Source organism: Anas platyrhynchos, chromosome 1 (genome assembly GCF_047663525.1).
Source record: "Anas platyrhynchos isolate ZD024472 breed Pekin duck chromosome 1, IASCAAS_PekinDuck_T2T, whole genome shotgun sequence".
Classification (NCBI taxonomy): Eukaryota; Metazoa; Chordata; class Aves; order Anseriformes; family Anatidae; genus Anas; species Anas platyrhynchos.
The window spans coordinates 159,966,249-159,985,127 of record NC_092587.1 but is presented as its reverse complement, the minus strand read 5'-3'; positions in this window follow the sequence as shown (position 1 = coordinate 159,985,127).

Here is an 18,879-nt window from a genome sequence, read left to right as displayed (position 1 = left end):
AGCACAGAAGGGGTGGTGGTGTGGCTCTCTATATTAGAGAGTGTTTTGATGTCATGCAACTTGAGGCTGGGAATGATAACGTTGAGTCCTTATGAGTTAGGATCAGCGGGAAGGCCAACAAGGCAAGCATCCTGGTGGGGGTCTTTTATAGACCACCAAATCAGGATGAGGAGATGGATGAGGAGTTCTACAGGCAGCTGGCAGAAGTTGCGAAATCATCAGCACTTGTTCTCGTGGGGGACTTTAACTTCCCAGACATATCCTGGAAGCACAATGCAGTCCAGAGAAAGCAGTCTATGAGGTTTCTGGAGAGTGTGGAAGATAACTTCCTGACACAGCTGGTTAGTGAGCCTACCAGGGGAGGTGCCCTGCTAGACCTTCTCTTCACAAACAGAGAAGGACTGGTGGGAGATGTGGTGGTTGGAATCTGTCTTGGGCAGAGTGGCCATGAAATGGTAGAGTTCTCCATTCTTGGAGAAGCCAGGAAGGGGACCAGTAAAACCACTGTATTGGACTTCCGGAGGGCCAACTTTGAACTGTTCAGGACACTGGTTGGTAGAGTCCCTTGGGAGGTGGTTCTGAAGAGCAGAGGAGTGCAGGAAGGCTGGGTGCTCTTCAACAAGGAAATCTTAATGGCTCAGGAGTGGTCTGTCCCCACGTGCCCAAAGACAAGCTGGCAGGGAAGAAGACAGGTCTGGATGAACAGAGTGGTGGCTTGAGCTTAGGAAGAAAAAGAGGGTTTGCAATCTTTGGAAAAGAGGGTGGGCCACTCGGGAGAACTATAAGGATGTTGTGAGGCAGTGCAGGGACAAAATTAGAAAGGCCAAAGCTCATCTGGAGCTCAGTCTGTCTGCTGCCATCAAAGACAACAACAAATATTTTTATAAATACATTAATACAAAATGGAGGACTAAGGAGAATCTCCAGCCTTTACTGGATGTGGGGAGAACATAGTTACAAAAGATGAGGAAAAGGCGGAGGTGCTTAATGCCTTCTTTGCCTCAGTCTTTAGCGGCAAAAACAGTTGCTTTCTGTTTTTACCCAACACCCTGAAATGGTGGAAGGGGATGGGTAGCAGAATGTGGCCCTCACTATCCATGAGGAAATGATAGGCGACCTACAGCACTTGGATATATGCAAGTCGACGGGGCCAGATGGGATCCACCTGAGGATACTGAGAGAACTAGGGCAGGAGCTGGCCAAGCCGCTTTCCATCATTTATCATCATTTTCATTATAACAGTCCTGGCTGTCGGGGGAGGTCCCAGTCGACTGGCAGCTAGCAAATGTGATGCCCATCTACAAGAAGGGTAGACCCGGGGAACTATAGGCCTGTTAGTTTGACCTCAGTACCAGGGAAGCTCATGGAGCAGATTCTCTTGAGAGTCATCACCCAACACTTGTAGAGCAACCAGGTGATCAGGCCCAGTCAGCATGGGTTTATGAAAGGCAGGTCCTGCTTGACGAACCTGATCTCCTTCTATGACAAAGTGACTCACTTGGTGGATGAGGGAAAGGCTGTGGATGTGGTCTACCTTGACTTCAGTAAGGCTTTTGACACTGTTTCCCACAGCATTCTCCTCAAAAAACTGGATGCTCTTGGCTTGGACTGGCATACGCTTCGTTGGGTTAAAAACTGGCTGCATAGCCGGGCCGAAAGAGTTGTGGTGAATCGAGTCAAATCCAGTTGGAGGCCAGTCACTAGTGGTGTTCCCCAGGGCTTGGTACTAGGGCCAGTCCTCTTTAATATCTTTATCGATGATCTGAATGAGGGCACTGAGTGCACCCTCAGTAACTTTGCAGATGACACCAAGTTAGGTGTGTGTGTCAATCTGCCCGAGGGTAGGAAGTCTCTGCAGGAGGATCTGGATAGGCTGCACCGATGGGCTGAGGTCAACTGTATGAAGTTCAACAAGGCCAAGTGTCAGCTCCTGCATCTGGGGCGCAATAACCCCAAGCAGAGCTACAGGCTGGGAGATGAGTGGTTGGAAAGCTGCCTGGCGGAGAAGGACCTGGGAGTATTGGTGCATAGTCAGCTGAATATGAGGCAGCAGTGTGCTCAGGTGGCCAAGAAGGCCAACAGCATCCTGACTTGTAAAAGAAGCAGTGTGGTCAGCAGGGCTACGGAAGTGATTGTCCCCCTGTACTCAGCTCTGGTGAGGCCGCACCTCGAGTACTGTGTTCAGTTTTGGGCCCATCGCTACAAGAAGGACACCGAGGTGCTCGAGCAAGTCCAGAGAAGGGCGACGAAGCTGGTGAGGGGTCTGGAGAACAAGTCTTACTAAGAGCAGCTGAGGGAACTGGGATTGTTCAGTCTGGAGAAGAGGAGGCTGAGGGATGACCTTATCACTTTCTATAAGTAAATTAAAGGAAGCCTGTAGTGAGGTGGGGGTTGGTCTATTCTCCCACGTGCCTGGTGACAGAATGAGGGGGAATGGGCTAAAGTTGCGCCAGGGTGTTTTAGGTTGGATATTAGGAAGAACTTTTTTCCTGAGAGGGTAGTGAGGCATTGGAATGGGCTGCCCGGGGAAGTGGTGGAGTCACCATCCCTGGAGGTGTTTAAAAAACTTTTAGATGTTGAACTTAGTGATATGATTTAGTGGAGGACCTGTTAGTGTTAGGCCAGAGGTTGGACTCGATGATCTTGAGGTCTCTTCCATCCTAGACTATTCTGTGATTCTGTACAGACATATAATAATAAATAGTAAAAAGTATAGCTTCCCCTTTCATGTGCTGCATGGCCTGCATGTTATGGAGTAAGGTTCCAATCCTGCAATTTTCTGTTTTTGGATTCAGTGAGACCTATGATTTCCAGAAGACTCAGTGGGCTAAAAATAAAAATGAGAGTTTAGATATATGATCAGTCTTCAGGTAATATCACTCATTTCTGCTTGAATGTAAAACTAGGTAATATAGAGGGAAACAGGCCCACCTTCAGTCCATCTCTTTCATAGGAATCTCTTTATCTTCAAATCTGTTAGTAGACTGAAACGCTGTGTGATCCTGAAGTTTAAGCACACAGTGGGAAACTGAATTCCTTCACCCTTTCCACCCATATAACAGCAAGAATGGGCTGGCTTTCTCTGAGCTGAATAATAAATCAAAGACACAAATTAATTTCTCTCTATTTTTAGATAGATTGAATATGTGGTCATGGGCAATGGAAAATAACAAATGTTTTTAGTCTTTTATCAGGATGACTTTTAGCAAAGCTTAGTGCATAACATGCAGGCACAGTTGTTGTAGTGTATATGGTCATTTGTAAGTGAAGCCTAACAAAGAAAGCCTAAGCACAGAAATCTTCAGTGATTCTATGTTGCTAAAAATAATAGCTTTCTAATTATATGTTTGTTCACTCTGTGTTGTGTTGTAAAAGCAGCTTGATTATATACATTTTGTAAATAATACATCATCATGGTTTGTTGGGCAAATCTTGGAGTTAATGGTCTTTAAAATGTCTGTTGTATTGAAGACACATTAAAAGAAAATTATCACAGCTACAATGTTGCAATGTACAGTACATATTTATGTAATTATGGATGTTGAGTGTTCAACTCTCTACTTCTGTCTACTTCTACTGCCTGTAATTTAAAATAATCATTAAAAACATTGAAACAAACAAAAACAACCTTGTCTTCCTAATAATAGTAATAATAAAAAGCAACCACAATAACAACAATACAACCTAGGAACTGTTGCATATTTTTTCTAGGGAGTACTGAAGATAAAATATTATACTGAATATTAAATATTAAGGGAAAATATTGTACTGGGTATTTACATTTACTGGGTATATTGCAGAATAACCCAGTAATCACCACCGGATACATGACAAGCATCATTCAGAGTGAGAGCTGAGCCATTAATTTTATCTCCTGTACTGTTGTCATGCCTTAATAAAATAAGATCAAATGTGAATAATATTTAAAATAGATGTCTTACAATCACAGATGTATGTCACAAGTGTTCTAGATCTAATTGTGACAGTACAATCACAATTATGGCTAAATTCCAAGTTATTCCTTCTTTACATTTTTTTTATTATTATTTATTATACCAGTACTTAAATATAGTACTTCTTGAACAGGATTAATATCCTAATCCTTCTGATTTCACTATAATGTTAATGAATTTAAAGCAGTAAAATAAAATTAAATCACACTTGTTCTTCCCTATACTTGATCTCTTCAAAAATAAAGTACTTATAAATGCTTCAGTGATTTTAGATGGTACATACAGATGAAGTTTTTGAGTTATTGGAACATTTTGTTACGATTTATTGAAATAATTAATTTTCAGTTGGGAAGGGAAAGCAAGGCAAGGCAAGGCAAGGCAAGGCAAACTGGCCAACACCTAACACCAACCTCTCCTCACCAAATGAAATGTTTCAGGCTTTCTTCAGTGCAAAAAAAAATCTTACAAACCATCATTAATAGGATTTTTTAATATAGTTCTATATCTTGCCTTAGTTTGCTCATATCTTTTCTACATAGATATAGTTTTCTTTCTTCGTTTCAAAAGGAACAATTTGAACTGACAGATATTCAGAGAAGAGTAATAAATATGTTCAAAACTATGGAACCTAATAGCATTTGAATAGTAGAATCGTGGGTTTATCATGTCAAAAGACCAAAAAAAAAAAAAAAAAAAAAAAGTGTGTGTGTGGAATGTAAGGATATAGTAGAAAATAATAAAGAAAAATCATGAATCGCATAAAAATTATGGACAGGGATATTTATTATCTTTTCTTAGACAATGTGAGAATTTAATAAGATTTAGATTCACAACAGGTAGAGGAAGTCATCACACATGCAACAGTTGCATGCCATTTGTGGATGCAAAATATTTATATGGGTTCCAGAAGGCATAGAAAAGATACTTGGAAGAGAGCTCTGATGAGAATTTCTGAATAGATGCAAGTCATCAGGACTCTTCATGAGGGGAAGATAATGTGACATAGGGAGGTAGTCAGTGCAGTATATGCTTGCCTCATCATTGTTTTTGTTAGACATCAGTTTATGATCATTGTTTGAGATAAGACAACGATATGAAGGATATTGTATAAACAGATAAATCTGTTGTTTTGTTAACATTTATTTTCTTGTTAAAAATTATTTTCTTATTAGAAATTATTTTTAAAGTACATTAAAAATCACATTGTATGGAATAATAGTTATTCTCATATAAAGAAAGTGAGCTTTGCAGCTCCTGATTTATCTTCAATTTTGAGATAAATACCCCAAAATACACCAAAGGCAATGTATCTCATTTCTAAAGTACTTTTTTGGAGAGATAATTTGAAGCCCAGAAATCACAGAACAAACTTCTAATAGATTTTAAAACATACCAGTGATGTTATCTCACATTCTTTCCTCTTCTTTATTTTCTCCATATACTGATATTGACTATCTTGAGTACGTAGATGGCATTAAATATGTTATATATATCAAGTTAATCAGTGGATAATATATTTATGCATTTAAAAGGTTTGGGTGCAACAAACAAGGTACATGTAGGGTTGGCCACAGGGTTTGCATTTAGACTGCTGGTGTACTGAGGACAACTCAAAAGGACTTTAACAAACAGTTTATTTCACATTTCAAATTATTTCTTGCAATCTGTTTAGTTTGTTTTTAACTTTCTTTACTGTAACAAAAATTTAGAAGATATATTGACCTCTCATGAGAAAAATTGAGTACTTTGACTTAACAGACCACCTACACCCTGTTCTTTGTTAGGTGTTACTGATTCAACATCAATATGATAAAAATGAGCTTTCTGTTTTTGTGACTTTCTGTCATAACTAACTTTTAACAGCAGTATCCTGATGACATTGTTTGTTATTGTGCATTTTTAGAGCATTAGCAGTAAAATAAATAAATAAATAAATAAAAATCACTAGATAGTATTATAGAGTGCTGTAAATGAAGACCCAAATTTTCAAATATCTATAATTCTCTCTGTATGCTTACCAGTCACATTTCCATGCAGCATAATTCATGGACTAAGACTTTTCACACAATGGAAGCTATACGTAATAGCGAATATTTATGCATGCCTTTTTGCAAATATAGAGCTCCCCATTTGCATTCTTTCTTTACATTTGGCCCAGAGCCATAACTATATTTCAATTCCTAAATTTCAGGCATTAACTTATTTTTAGTTGCCAAGTATAAGCAACCAAAGCAAAACGTGTATAATGATAGCATATTTTAAGCTTATATAAAGATGGACACACATTTTGCACACCAAATTTTTACACAAAGCATACTTTCATGGATACATTATACCACCCTAGAGTACTAGGATTATAAATGTAGCAGTGAAATGCTTTAAATACAATAGTACAAACAGTGACCTATTACAATAAAGTTTAACTACTTTAGAATGAAGGAAATGCTCTATGACTATCAAATTATACATGCCAAGGGAAATTACTATGAATCCAAATGTAGCTTTCAAATAATGTTGTAAGCTGTAAAGTTCTTTACTTAATTGTGATAATTTAGAAAAAAAAAAAAAAAAAAAAAGAGAATTTTTCAGTAAGCTATGGTGTAGACATTCACAGAGATTTTAAAGTGCTTTCTAAAAAATGCAAGCTAAATCTGCTGAGTACAGCTTTCTGTTATCTTTCTTATTTGCTGGAGATTCTGAAAATGGTAAGCTTGACGTTATTGTTTCAAACTCACTAAATGAATAGCAGAACCCCTTATTGACCAGGGCCTAATTTTTTGTTATCTAAAAAGACTTCAGCCTCATAAGCAAAGTACATAATAATAATTAAACAATGTATAATGTGGTAATTAAGAGATATGCATTAAGAAGTCTATATTCATATATTTGCAAATAATGTAATTAAGATTAATATTAATAAATTAAGATTAATAAATTAGGATTTTAAAGAATATCAATACCACATAATTCACAACTATCATCAAGCCAACTTCATACTGGTATGTGTTGATCTATGTTCTTCCATCTATGATTGCTTTATATAACTGCATTACACTACATTGTAACTATTATTTTCCCATTATATTTATGAATGACAGCAAAAAAAAAAAAAAAAAAGATAGAATCACTTATTAGTATTAGTTCTGTTGTCATATACATCAGGAAGACAGGACAGACTAAGTAAATCATTCAATTCAAAGCAGGAAAATGTATTCTTGTCTGGAATACCTTAAAGCTCAAATGAAAATATAAGGCTGACAAGTGGTTGAGGTAGAGAGAAAAGATGAGAAAAGTGCCCATGCACTACATGTTTAGATGCGGATTTATTCTGGGACAGAGATGAGGAAGGAGAACAGGAGTACTTAATCCCCATAGTTTATGGTTCCTGATATGGCACAGTTTGTGAATGTTCAGAAGGCCTGGACAAATTTCTACACAATTGGGCTGCACAAAAAGAAGAAATACAATAAAGCCTGAACTAGTCAGATTCAGCAGAATAGCTGGCAGAATTCAGTTGTATAAATATACTGTTACCAGTAACACTACTGCTAGCATTTACGTAACATTGCTGTAACAAAAATAACTAAACTCTTTGCATAACTTTAGAAAGTTTGTTCTTTCTGATTTATATGCAAACAATGAGATAATGCTGAGCAGCATCTAAGCTTTTTCATTGGTTATGAAAAAGCTGAGATTTTAGATCCAAAGAATATAAGATCAAATTCAATGTTTACCCAATGAAAACTTCTGCCTTATTAAAGTTTTCTGTTTGTCAGCGTGATACTGAGAATATGAGTCTGTATTCTGACTGACTGAAATGCCAACAAAGATACCTTCACTACATGCTCATTTTGCTTTCCGAATGACCTATTGATTAGGTCATTGTCACCAAGTACTTACATATAAACTCTAACATAAAAACAAAGTAGAAGAAAGAAAGAAACAAAACAAAAAAGAGAGAGAAAAAAGAAAAAAAAAAAAAAGAAAGAAAGAAGAGGGAACAGATAGCCTGTAGCACTCTTGCTACTTCATGCTGTAAAAACACTAACCTTCCTGAAGAAGCTGATACCAGTATTCTAGTGGGTAACTATAGGAGGGATATTGTATCCTGATACTGAAAGTTTTCTTTACGGTTTGGAAATTACTGGGAAAAAAATAAATAAAAAAAAAAAAAGAAAAATGTAGTTATTTTAATCAAATAATCCTAAATTAAGAAACAAACCCATAAACATAGTGAGCTAATTTATAACATGTTATATTTAAATGGATTAGAGGCATAATAAAAATGAGAATAATTTTTATGTCAAAATTCAAATGTGATTTTGGTAAACATCTTTTTTTTATGCATGTGATTAATATTGGATTTCAGACATTTTCAAAGTTGGACATCCACACAACATGAAAAAAAAAATGGAGAGCAATTATTTGCTTCCAGCATCTCAGTTAAGAATAGGTTGCTTTGGGGACAGAAAATGGGAAGAAGCAAGGAGATGAAGAAGGAAAGATACATTTTGTGGTATGAATTAACAGGAGTAAGAAAGACAGAAAATGGAAGGTATAGAAAGTGAAAAGAAAACTGTATAATGAGAAAGGGCAGAATAATGGACAAGAATACTCAGTTTAGGAAAGTAAAGCTATAACAGAAATATATATACACATGTATTTATGAGGGTAGGAGTTTTTTGTTTTTGTTTTGTTTTGTTTTTTTTTTCTACTACTGCTGAATTAGGTAACTTTATATAATACATGTTATATGTTATAGTTATTTAGGTTGGGAAAGACCTCTAAGAACATCTAGACCAACCTTTAACCTAGCACTGTGAAGTCCACTATTAAACTATGCCGCTAAGCACTACATTTTTTGCAGATCTCCAGGGCTGGTGACTCAACTACTTCCCTGGGTAACCTGTTGCAATACTTCACAACCTTTTCAGTGAAGAAATCTTTCCTAATATCCAACCTAAACCTCCTTTGGCAGAACTTAAGGTCACTCCCTCATCTCATCACTTGGTCCTTGGGAGAAGAGACTGATTTCCAACTCATTATAGCCTCCTTTAAGGTAACTGTAGAGTGTAATAAATCCTCCCCGAGCCTCCTTTTCTCCAGGCTAAACAACCCCAGCTCTCTCAGCTGCTCCTCATAAGACTTATTCTCTAGACCCTTCACCAGATTTGTTGCCCTTCTCTGGATATGCTCCAGCACCTTCATGTCCTTCTTGTAGTGAGGGGCCCAAAACAAAACAAAATACAGTATTTGAGATGTAGCCTCACCAAAAGCAAATATAGGGGAACAATCATTTTTACTGGTCCCACTGGCCACACTATTGCCTGACATTCAGATTGCTATTGGCAAATACAACTCCCTCCCCCCATTCTCCTGGTCCATTTACGCCAGACAGCTTTCCAGGTGCTCTTCCCCAGACTGTAGGTTGCAAAGCATTGTTGTGCCCCAATGGGAGTTATTTTGTTGCTTTTGTTGTTTGTTTTTGTTCTCAGTACATTTCTTATTTCTTCTTCCTGCTTTTAGAATGATATGCAATAGAACTATACACACTACTTAAGAAATGGGATCAGAATTTTTATATAAAATCAACTTTTTGTTTGTTTGTTCTTTTTTTTATTTTTTTTTAATTTATTTTTTTCTGCTGATGCCCATTAAAACATTGATTTTAGAGAACTGTGACATTTGTCTGGAGCACAGCATTAATCTGTGAACTAACTTGAGAATATTATTGTTCACACTTTTTTTCACTTTTTTTTCTCCTCCCCTGATGTTGCTGAATATAATTGATCCCAGCATCATCATCTTACTGCTGACTGTTTCCTATACTTAGTTCTTACCCTTTAACTTCTTCCCTTGAACTATCTTTCATTTTATAAACGGTCTTTTCCTTCAGTTCTCTGACAAAACCTTTGGTGTATAACCTTGCAAAGACTTTTTGAAAATAAGGGTAGTATAAGTGAAAGAAAAATGAAGATTTTGTGAGAAATGTAAAAGTAAAAACAATGAATTTGTACAGGATCGAGAGAGGACTACAGGCGTATCTTTTTTTTGTTTTTTTGGTTTTTTAACAGCAACTGTTTCATACCTGCAAAGAATATGCTGAAAGATAATCTAAATACCTATATCAAATGCTTCAGTTGTTAAAACTTGTCTGTTTAAAAAATATTTTTAATACAGGGAAAGAATCTATATGCACAGAAATATCTTACAATCTATTTATTTATATATATATGTTTATAATACATATATTTGGTAAAATTCATTAACTTTTTTTTTTTTTTTTGTAATTTGATTATCACCAATTATCAACAAAAAACAGCAACAACAACAAAAAAAAAAAAAAAAAACACAAAAAAACGATTAAACAGTTGTTGAAATCAATTACCAATTGACTGAGGTCATAAAAGGATGGTGTTTCACAAATTCTGCATTAAGTCAGAAGCCCAATGATTTGCAACGAAATGGCTAACTTCAATTATTTTAAAAATTATGAATTGTGTTAAAACAAAAAGGATGCAAGGGGAATTTTAACTTCTAGCTGGTGTTACAGGTGTCTACACCTAAAATTCTAATTAAGTCCTTCATTCAACTAATAATCGAGGATCTGTATTTCTGATATCAAAGTGATGTAATTGTATGAAAGACTTGTTTCATTCTTCTGGTTGTTCTAATAATGTGTTAAGATCACTCTTATATCCACTCAAATTTACTTCTCCTGAGACTATGATCAATCCAGAAACCATTAAAAGCACGTTTATTACATTGAGCTCCCAAGAACATCTTATGCCTCTCACCCCTTTAAGCTCAGTGGTTAAAGCACGCTACACATGAAATTCCTTTCCTTGTTATGTCAGGTTGGGTATGTGCTAACAGCAAATTACCTAGGTAATGGGACCTAAGTATGTTGGAGCCAAGATGGTTCCTCTTTTCAAGTTTTCCATTCAGCACAGCCAAACCCAAGTCTTGATTCACTGAATGGAATGTTGCAGTCAGAAGCAGATTACTACATACTTTTTTTTTTTTTTTTTTCTGTCTTATTGATTTGACTTGTGAAATTTGTCTCCCTTCAAGATTAGAGTGAAAAGGGTTATGAATGATTTCATTTCAACCCTTCAAAGTGAAAAATATGAATCTGGCTCATGGTTATGGAAGATTTGGACATTCTTCATGGTCTGGTCTTCTCTTAAAATAAAATGTTAATATAATTATATTCAGAGGACTATTGTAGGCGATAAATTTTTCGACATATGAACCCCACTCTTGCCAGTATGTCTCTGCTAACAAATAAAAGAGTGCAAGCATAAGCTTAGTTATCAGAATCTAGTTTTTAGTTGTTCCATTGGCTTACAGATCTGTCCAGGATAAATCAGTTCTGGAGAGAGCTTGAGATAAGCTAAATTTGAATACCATTAAGTTGGTGTTACTTGCCCTTGCATGCAACAGTTACACATTGTGCCTCTTTCCACTTTTATTTATTTATGGAGACATAGCCCCTCTGCACATATGCTTGTGTTACAGCTAGGTACCTAAGTTTTCACTCTGCTTTCTTCACAATTCCCTAATATGTAACAGAGTCACCCTTCTGCCTACTGGTTTGGGTGTCATGAATTCCCATTTTTGGGTGTTTAAGTACCTCCTTTCCTTCTCCTTCCTGAAAGAAGGTCCCTAACTTTATTTTTCAATGGCATCTTCATCTAACAAATCTAATTTGTGGACATTGTTCTGACAGAATCAAAAATAGGTAATCTCCTATTTCACCTAGCCCTTAGGCCAGATTTTAAAATACTTTATGATGGCTAACTTCCATGCACATGTTTTTAAATTTCTGGTTCTTATTTTCTGAGTTAGGAAACTGGAAATACTGAGCTAGTACGTTATTCAGCTGAGACAAATAGTTACCAGGAGATAGGGGAAGAATACGAATTACTGTCTGAATTTGAATCAATAAATTTCCATTTGACATGAAGACTCAAAGACAGATACAGATTCTGTTTGTTTGTTTGTTTGTTTGTTTTGTTGTGTTTTTGTTTGTTTGCTTTTTTAATGCTTTTATAACGTATAGTTGTATTAGTAATGTAAATTTATTTCTGATCAGTTTCCATTTTATATATATATATAAATATATTTATCATTATTTTCCTTGCCTCTCAATTACCTTAATAAGATGTAGTCTTTAAAGGTTGTACAGAAGCTTGAAACAATGTAATCACCATTTCATTACTTTGCTGTATCTTCTGTTGGAATACCTCTGCTTGTATCAGATATCTTCCTTATGAACCACTTGTCATGGAATGAGCTGCTATGAAAACGATGAGTCAACACAGTTAATTTTTAAATTAAAGTATTTGAGTGTTGGCAAAGAGGTGTTATTGATGGAGTTATATAACCTGTACTTCATTTCATTTGTTGATAGTCACTCTTTTAATTAATATTCCTATTAACAATTTAATAAAAGATACAATATGCTGAATACATTCAAGATAGCTCAGCACCTCTCACTATTATTTTTGTTTTTATTTTTATTTTTTATTTTTATTTTTTATTTTATTTTTATTTGATGTTTTTTGGTCCCCAGAATAAAGAGTCTGGGCCAAATGGCAAAACTGGAATTGGTGCTGCTTCTCTCTCTGTGGCTAAATGTTCACCAGAGTGCTCACACAGTGCTTTTGTGAATGCTAGATCTGCTAAAACTACAAAAAAAAAAAAAAAAACTACAAAAAAAAAAAAAAAAGAAAAAAGAGTTTTCTTTCTCTCCTTGTAGTGTATCAAATTGGATTAAATCCAGCTTCTATTATAAGCTGTCAGACATGAGGCACAAATTCTCAAGACTTGGTAACAATCCAAAGTAGATGGCTCATCACTTTCTCACTTGCATTACTCATGTGAGAGAAAATTACTCATGTGAGAGAAAAATACCACAGCCAAATGGAAAAGAGAAGTAAGTTTACCAGCACTGAAAAACATTCAACAAATTGTGACAGTATGCTGATACTGAAGTAATTTCAAGGTAAAATATTCCTCACTGTGAATGTTCCGTTTTTATGTAAGGCAATTTTGTTTAGTGCTGTTTTTTTTTTTTGTTTGTTTGTTTTGTTTTGTTTTGTTTGTTTTTTAAACTAATATAAATTATTCATTTTTATAAAAAATATAATAAAGCTTAACTTATTTCCAAAATGGGCATAAATGGTGTGTACAATGTCCAGAACAGATGTATGCTTTTAATTACTGATATCCATTTCCTGTAAGGTGAATCACAAACTTCTTAAATACATTTAACTTTTGATTAAATGTTTTAAGAATGTCAGAAAAATGCAAATGAAATTTATGTTAGAAAGACTTAGGTAGCTTAAAAACATTGTTATGCAGAACAGAACTTGCACAAATCTTTCTGCTGGTAGATCTGTTGACCTACCCCCTCAGTGATACAGACAATTTATACCTTCCCAGTGTGTCCTGAGTACTAACTTCTATCGCTATCCCATGAAACAGATTTAGCAACCTAGGGAAAAAAAAAATAAAAATAAATAAAGCTGAAGGACTGTTCAGTGAATTAAGATGTTTGTTTGTTTGTTTGTTTTCCCCTAGTTACAAACGTATGTTGACCTTAGGCTTGGAATAGGATCTAAAGCATGGGTATCATCTTTCAAGTGACACAGACCTGTCGATAGGAAATTGTCACCAAGTGATGATAATTTGGCTTAATGGAAACACTGAAAAAGATTGAATTCATCTTCTTCCTTGATTATATTTGAAATACTTGAATTAATTTACTAAACCACAACAGCTGAAATTTAAGCCATATCTATTGCAGGAGGAGGAAGACTGTACATGGTAATAGTTGTATCTTAAATCCCAGGAATTTATAGCCATGGCAATCTAAGACATCACTACCCTCATCTGCTTCATCTTTATCCTATAGTTAACATATTGTAGAAGTTGGAAAATAAATAATTAAAAAAATAAATAAATAATAAAAAAGCTGATATTTTCATCTCAGATGAGATCTTACAGTCTGGGACACTAATACAAAGATCCAGGGAAAGCTGTTATGCAAGACCTTGCAACATGCTGCTGAGTTGCAGGCACACCTTTGCAATACTTTTCAAGCTTCTCAGATTAGGCTGTGCTGCCCTTTCCTGGCTCTGCCCTACTGGCTCTGCCCTACTACATCAGTGATGAGTTTTGTCATCCTACACTTACACAAGGTTTAGCAACTAAATAATAGTCAGTCGCATAGCACCTGTCCTTTTCACAACCTGCTTGTTTCAAAACTTACCTTGTTATTTCTTCCTGTCCATGGCAAGGAAACCATAAAAACTGAACCAGAATTCATCATGCAAGTTTCTGCATTTATCTGAAAAATATTGTTATTGCTGATTCTCTTCTGTCAGGTAATATATGAAGATGAAGGGAACTTAAAATAAATAAATAAATCTGTAATCTTTGCCTGATATACAAGATTCATTAACAAACAACAAATCTTCCCTCAAGGAAAATAAATTCCACAACATTTTTATTTTATTTTATTTTATTTTTTTGTGATGCAAGGCTTCTGACACAATTGCTCTGTATGGGACTCTGGCTACTTGCAAATGTTCCTAAAGGCCTTTTGCAAAATCTCCACTGAGCATCACATACATCAAAACCTTCTGTCTCTCTCAGCCATGCACACAAACTTTGCTTTACCATGCCAGATTTATATATCTAGTCTCTTGGTCTGAGAACTATATGAGCTGCACAATCAAGTATTACTTTAAATCATTTCTTTAAGTCATTGTGCCAAAAGAAGGCTGTATAAACTCCTACATATTGGCTGGGTTGTCACACTCAAAGAATTGTTGTCAATGGTCCAAGTGGAGATCGGTCATGAGTTGTGTTCCTCAGAGGTCTGTACTGGGACCAGCACTCTTTACCATATTGATCAACAACATGGACAGTGCGATGAAGTGCACCCTCAGCAGGTTTGCCAATGACACCAAGCTGTGGGGTGCAGTTGACACACTGGAGGGAAGGAAAGCCATCCAGAGGGACCTGGACAAGCTTAGAGGTGCACCCATAAGAACCTTATGAAGGATAACAAGGCCAAGAACAAGGTCCTGCATCTGAGCTGGGGCAATCCCAAGTACAAATACAGGCTGAAAAAAAATGGATTGAGAGAAGCCCTGAGGAGAAGGTCCTGGGGGCACTGGTTGATGAGAAACTCAACATGAGCTGCCAACTTGCACTTGCAGCCCAGAAAACAAACTATACCCTGGCTTAGCATCAAAAGAAGTATTATCAGCAGGTCAGAGGATGTGATATATAAGAAGGACATGAACCTATTAGAATGAGTCCAGAGGAGGGCCACAAAGATGATTAAAGGGAGGGAACATTTCTCCTATGAAGACAAGCTGAAGGAGTTGGGGTTGTTCGGCCTGGAGAAGAGAAGGCTCCAGGGAGACCTCATTGCAGCTTTCCAGTATCTAAAGCAGGCCTACAGGAAAGCTGGGGAGGGACTTTATCAGTGAGTGTAGTGATAAGACAATATGTAAAGACTTTAAAATAAAAGAGAGTAGATTTCAATTAGATATGAGAAATGCTTCACATTGAAGGTGGTTAGGCACTGGAACAGGTAGCCCAGAGAAGTTGCAGATGTCTCCATTCCTGGAAGTGTTCAAGGCCAGGCTGGATGGGGCTTTGAGCAACTTGGTCTAGTGGAAGGTGTCCCTAGCCATGGCAGGGAGGTTGGACCTAAATGATCTTTAAGATCTCTTCCAAACCAAGCCAAAACATTCAATGATTCAACCATTCTGTGAAGTTAATATATCTACAGCAAAAGCTGGAACAGTCTGAGTGGTCACTTTTGGTCACTGAACATTTGTCCAAATCCCTACTTTGATCGAACTTTTTGAACAGATTATATACTTAAACAAATCTCTCTTATTTGAATTTAAAAATAAGATTTAGATGTTAGGCAGACTAGCACTTTTCCTAAAGGCAGGCATCATGTAGAAGATGCTGACATTTCACATACAGTGAATGTATATCCGTATGTCAATAATCAATATCTCAATTTATTCCTATAGTGAGCCTAAGAGTATGTCCTTGTTGATTGCGCTTGAGATATTTCCAATGGAGATTTGTTAATTTTAAAAAATTATTTTAAAAAAGTATTTTAAAAAGTTAATATTTTAGCTTTCATTTTTATCTTTTTAAAATATTTAATACTTCGTATTATTGGATAATGGTGAAAGCATGATTTGGTCTTACTAACTGTTTTTACAGTAATTGTACAAAGCCTTTGTCTAGTGAACCAAGAGTGAGAAAGAGAATGAGAGTTACAGGACAGTACTAACTGTTTTTTAAACAATTTTCAGTATTATACAACGTTCTTTGTAAAAGAGCAGAATGATGAGTTACATAATATATCTTATAGAGAAAAATGTAGTACTAAAAGACATTTTTTAGTTTTCACTAGGGACGCTGTAGTATGTTATCTATTCATCACAGATATTTAATATGAATTTTGTATTGGAGATACACGTTTAATCCATAAATATTTTATTTTTTAAAGCAATAGGTGAAATGAATCTCAACAATATTCAGTTTTAAAATATTGTCACTTTTCCAGCACTCTTATGAAAATGAAATTATTATGTAAGAAGTAGCTGAAATGCAAACTACTATAAACTAAAGAATAATGATAAGTATTTCAGTAAATTTTGATTGAGAACATTTCTTTCTTTGTTGCTTCCAACATTAGAGAACAGTAAAAGCATTAGGGACCTAAGGTGCAGCTTCCTGAACTTCCTGTTTACTCCATGAAACACACATCACTGCTGTCAACCAAAATTGTAGCAATGATTGTAATGAGTCAGGGAATAACAAACTCACAAAGGGCATAAACAACACCAACACAGTATGTCTTAAAGAGTGATTTTAAAGTGTCTTCAGAAATCAGTGTATGTTCTTTAGAATACAAAATGGTTAGGTCAGTCAGGCACCAGATGATGACACTTCAGGTTGTGTGAGCATTATACTTCACAATGCTAAATGTAACTATCAAATATCTGGTATGCGACGATGCACTATGTTATGATACACTGTTATACAGTAGATGAATTTTGTATAAATTAAAACACAAACTCTCTTCTAAAGGAACAAAAAATCTCCTAGTTCCATTTCAGTTAAATTCAGTCTTAGAATGGCAAATATAATTAATTTATGTCCTGTTATGGCAAATTCAGGAGCAGGTGCGCAGTTGTACTCAGTTGAATAGTGTTTTTCAAAGCAATATAAATAAATGTTTCAAGCATTTCCACCAGTCTTGTGATCACATCCTATCTTGATGACTGTTTCTCATCCATACGTTACTTGTGAGCTGCCTGTGGATAGTCCAGTTGGATATGTTCAATGCTATGTTAACCTCTGCAGCATATTCTTCTATGTGTTCTTCAAAATATTCTAGGTAGTGTGCTTGGGTGACTAAAGACAGACACTAGGAATGCAAGATGAGTCTGGTCAGGAGGCTAATCTTCAAACCTTGGAATGCTTTTAATGTTAAATAATCATGATCCTGTTTTCCTCAATATATATATATATATATATATATATATATATGTATATATATATATACACTATATATACACACATAAATCTTTTTTTGTTGTTATTTTTCTTCACTACGAGGACTACAAAAGGACTGTTGTGGTTTAAGCCAGTTGGCAGCTAAACACCACACAGCCATTCGCTCACCCTTCCAACTCCCTCTCTGGAATGGGGGAGAAAAATGGAAAGTGAAGCATGTGAGTTGAGATAAAGACAGTTTATTAAGACAGAGAAAATAATAATAACAATAGCAATAATGATGATAATAGTACTACTAATAATAATGTGTACAAAACAAGCGATGCACAATGCAATTGCTCACCACCCGCTGACCGATGCCCAGCCTAACCCCGAGCAGTCTGGCCCTCCTCCCCACAGCTAGCCACCCCTATATATTGTTCAGCATGACGTCAGATGGTATGGAATACTCCTTTGGCTAGTTTGGGTCAGCTGTTCTGGGTCTGTCCCCTCCCAGATCTTGCTGCACCCCCAGCCTGCACACTGGCAGGACAGAGTGAGAGGCTGAAATGTCCTTGGCTTGGTGTAAGCACTGCTCTGCAACAATTAAAATATCAGCATGTTATCAGCACTCCTCTCATCCCAAGCTAACACACAGCATTCCACCAGCTACTAGGAAGAAAACCAACTCTGTTGTAACTGAAACCAGGACACCTGCAAAAAAAGTTCTAAAGGTTTCTCCTTGCATTTGTTCACTTGAGAAAATTTTATCACACTTAAATTCGCTGCTTTCAGATATATGTCCCCATCTCCATGTCCAAGTTATGTTCCTATCTTGAAGGGTGATACAATAACATCCTTAAACTTTTGTATTTCAAGTTTGTTTTTCTCTTTCAGTGTTGTTACCTATATCTCACTGTAGCCCCCAGAGACCCGTGCCTTTTCCCACGCACCTTTTACCTGCCTTCATGATAAACCTTCAGGTGCATCTGTAAATACTCGCACTTTTTTATTCTGACACAGATTATATTTTATTGTTCTACTGCTTGAACAATTTAAAAACACTGGCAGAAAACTGTGGTCATTCCAGTCCTGAACAACTTTCTCAAGCATCATTTTGAATACCTCTAACGGGAGTTTGGTTTCTAAGGGAATTTTAAATCAGTCTAAAAAATGTGGCATATAATGATGAGATTACAGTAAATATTTATTCAATCAAATATTTCTGGAATATATTGTACAAAAATATATATATGTATATATATATCTACACATGTACTTTCCTCTTAGCTTTGGAATGGAAATTGTTAATTGATAAAAAGTATCAAAGTGCTTTATTTATTTTTATCTCAAATTTTGATTTAGAAATAAATTATAT